Source organism: Vanessa atalanta, unplaced genomic scaffold, assembly GCF_905147765.1.
Source record: "Vanessa atalanta unplaced genomic scaffold, ilVanAtal1.2, whole genome shotgun sequence".
Taxonomy (NCBI): Eukaryota; Metazoa; Arthropoda; class Insecta; order Lepidoptera; family Nymphalidae; genus Vanessa; species Vanessa atalanta.
Genome location: NW_025919971.1, coordinates 7,501 through 11,191, shown reverse-complemented (window position 1 = coordinate 11,191; position 3,691 = coordinate 7,501). Strand labels below are relative to the sequence as shown.

Sequence of the window (3,691 nt, the reverse complement as noted above, 5' to 3'; positions counted from 1 at the left end):
ATTCGAAATTTTGACATTAGAGTATGAACAAAAGAAACGCACGTACTCGATAATCACGAGACGAAGAGATCACCTAAACTCCGATTACCCTCTTTGATCGAGAACAACTCAATGAAACGATCGAAAGGTCGGTGATGGGCGCTCCTCGTCTGGCGACGAGCGACGCTCTCAGTCCTCTCTGACGTCGCATAACGAAACTCCGTGACGTAAACGTACACACGAACGCGTATATAAAAATATAAATAATATATACACACACACGCATGTAAACGTAAACATACATACACATCGTATTTGTTATATTTGAACGGACCGAGAAACGAGATTTATATTAAGTATATTTAAACACGTAATATAACACATCGAACGCGGATACCGTCATATGTTCGAGAAACGTCAGTCAGTCTATTGAGTCGGTTACGAAATAATAGACATTACGACATTAAACATTGAACAGTGTGGTTTATATTTTTATACAGCCGGCCCTCAGACAGGAGTGGTCCTGGATGTTTCTCCACGGACCGCAATGTGCGTTCGAAATGTCGATGTTCAAATGTGTCCTGCAGTTCACACTATGACGCGCAGTTAACTGCGTTCTTCATCGACCCGCGAGCCAAGTGATCCACCGTCCAGGGTAATGGTTTTTAATTTGTTTTATTTTTATAATTTCTACGATCACTCGAACGATTCTATACGCCAGTGATATGAGTTTATTTTTTTTTTATTTTTATTTTTTTTTTTGTTTTTTTCTCTTATTTTTAGTATACAGAGAAAAATTCAAAAAATTAAAAAAAAAAAAAAAAAAAAGTTAAAAAAAAAAAAAAGTACAAAAAAAAAAAAAAAGAAATATACATTTTATTTGAAGATGACGATGTGCGTTAACACATCGTACTTTCCTCGAAATCGACATCGAAAAATATCAGAATAGGACGCGTTACACGACTCTGGACTCTGACTCGGACACACTGCTGTGTGAGAGAGAGAGTGAGAATCGCGTCCTCGCATCGAAACGACACATTCCGAACGTCGATATTTGTGTTTTAGAATTTTATTATCGTTCATTATCGCACTCTTTCGAGATTGATAATTTACGTTAATGATCCTTCCGCAGGTTCCCCTACGGAAACCTTGTTACGACTTTTACTTCCTCTAAATGATCAAGTTTGGTCAACTTCCCAGCAACGCCGACGGCCGTGAAGCCACCGCGTGTCGGTCCGAAGACCTCACTAAATCATTCAATCGGTAGTAGCGACGGGCGGTGTGTACAAAGGGCAGGGACGTAATCAACGCGAGCTTATGACTCGCGCTTACTAGGAATTCCTCGTTTATGGGGATAATTGCAAACCCCAATCCCCAGCACGAAGGAGTTTCAACGGGTTGCCCGGGCCTCTAGGCCAGGGAGAACATGCTGATTCCTTCAGTGTAGCGCGCGTGCGGCCCAGGACATCTAAGGGCATCACAGACCTGTTATTGCTCAATCTCGTGCGGCTCGAAGCCGCCGGTCCCTCTAAGAAGAATTTTAATACGCCGCCAGTGAGTTGCTCGACCGAAATCGAGCACACCTAAATGACGACGCCTATTTAGCAGGCTAGAGTCTCGTTCGTTACCGGAATTAACCAGACAAATCGCTCCACCAACTAAGAACGGCCATGCACCACCACCCACCGAATCAAGAAAGAGCTATTAATCTGTCAATCCTTCCGGTGTCCGGGCCTGGTGAGATTTCCCGTGTTGAGTCAAATTAAGCCGCAGGCTCCACTCCTGGTGGTGCCCTTCCGTCAATTCCTTTAAGTTTCAGCTTTGCAACCATACTCCCCCCGGAGTCCAAAATCTTTGGTTTCCCGGAAGCTGCCCGCCGAGCCATTGTAGTAACGTCGGCGGATCGCTAGATGACATATTTACGGTTAGAACTAGGGCGGTATCTAATCGCCTTCGAACCTCTAACTTTCGTTCTTGATTGATGAAAACACCTTTGGCAAATGCTTTCGCTGATGTTCGTCTTGCGACGATCCAAGAATTTCACCTCTAACGTCGCAATACGAATGCCCCCAGTTATCCCTATTAATCATTACCTCGGAGTTCTGAAAACCAACAAAATAGAACCGAGATCATATTCTATTATTCCATGCACGAAATATTCAAGCGGCATTTTGAGCCCGCTTTGAGCACTCTAATTTGTTCAAAGTAAAATTGTCGGCCCATCTCGACACTCACTGAAGAGCACCGCGATAGGATTTTGATATTGAACCGGCGTTTTACCGCCGGCTCACCGACGATATGCTCCGCAGACGTGTCAGTATCACCGCGGATGCGGTGCACCGACAGCGCGGCGCACAAATGCAACTACGAGCTTTTTAACCGCAACAATTTTAGTATACGCTATTGGAGCTGGAATTACCGCGGCTGCTGGCACCAGACTTGCCCTCCAATTGTTCCTCGTTAAAATATTTAAAGTGTACTCATTCCGATTACGAGGCCTCGAAAGAGTCCCGTATCGTTATTTTTCGTCACTACCTCCCCGTGCCGGGAGTGGGTAATTTGCGCGCCTGCTGCCTTCCTTGGATGTGGTAGCCGTTTCTCAGGCTCCCTCTCCGGAATCGAACCCTGATTCCCCGTTACCCGTGACAACCATGGTAGTCGCAGAAACTACCATCGAAAGTTGATAAGGCAGACATTTGAAAGATGCGTCGCCGGTACTGGACCATGCGATCGGCAAAAGTTATCCAGATTCATCAAAATTAACGACTTCGGACGAGACGCCCTCCGTCGATTGGTTTTGATCTAATAAAAGCACTCATCCCATCACTGGTCAGAGTTCTGATTGCATGTATTAGCTCTAGAATTACCACAGTTATCCAAGTAACTGAGTAAGATCTAAGGAACCAAAACTGATATATTGAGCCATTCGCGGTATCGCCTTAATACGGCTTGCACTGAGACATGCATGGCTTAATCTTTGAGACAAGCATATAACTACTGGCAGGATCAACCAGGGAGCTAACCGAGACTTGTTGAAGTCGTCAATTACTCTTCTCGTTTCATATTCGCATATAAAATACACACAAACTTATGCATGCATGTACAATATACGCACAGTATGAAACGAGCGTCTCACCGTATCGTCGATCGCGTTAGACGCGATAGATTTTAACGGTTGACTCTTATAAAAATTTATATGAGACACAAACGCGCTTTAAGCACGCGCGCGCGCGTGCGTGCGCTATAATATATAACGCGACGACAGCGGCGGCGGCGGCGGCGGCGGCGGAGGCGTCTTCACATAATGACACATAACGGTCACGAATTCGAACGTTCTAAACGAGATCGAGTTTTTTTTTCAAAATAACACTTCGCACACGACGTGTACGTATGTATTGTTCAACGATTATTATCGTAAAACATTGGGATCGACGCCCGGTGTTTGAGTGATCGTACCGATACTCGGGTTGTGTATTTTTTGTACATGATAAATGTAAAAATTAACAAAAAGAATTTTAGAAACGACCGTTCATATATAATATAAAAATTATACACACTATACGAATACACTGAATCTTTTAAGAACTCCGTCTCTAACGTTTTCTCATATCGTCGCGACGTCGCAGATCGACTACAATGAATCAACATTTATTCCATGAGGATAGATTGTAGCGAGAGCGACGACGACGACGATAAGAGGAAGAGCGCATGA

General features: G+C 44.2%; 2 non-coding genes across 2 annotated transcripts; both read right to left on the bottom strand.

Moving 5' to 3' along the window:
- Positions 1–480: 480 nt before the first annotated feature.
- On the bottom strand, positions 481–637 carry LOC125076504. Its single transcript, XR_007120462.1, has one exon. It is a non-coding gene; the product is annotated as a 5.8S ribosomal RNA (ribosomal RNA).
- Positions 638–1,094: 457 nt separating this feature from the next.
- On the bottom strand, positions 1,095–2,996 carry LOC125076505. Its single transcript, XR_007120463.1, has one exon. It is a non-coding gene; the product is annotated as a small subunit ribosomal RNA (ribosomal RNA).
- Positions 2,997–3,691: the final 695 nt, after the last annotated feature.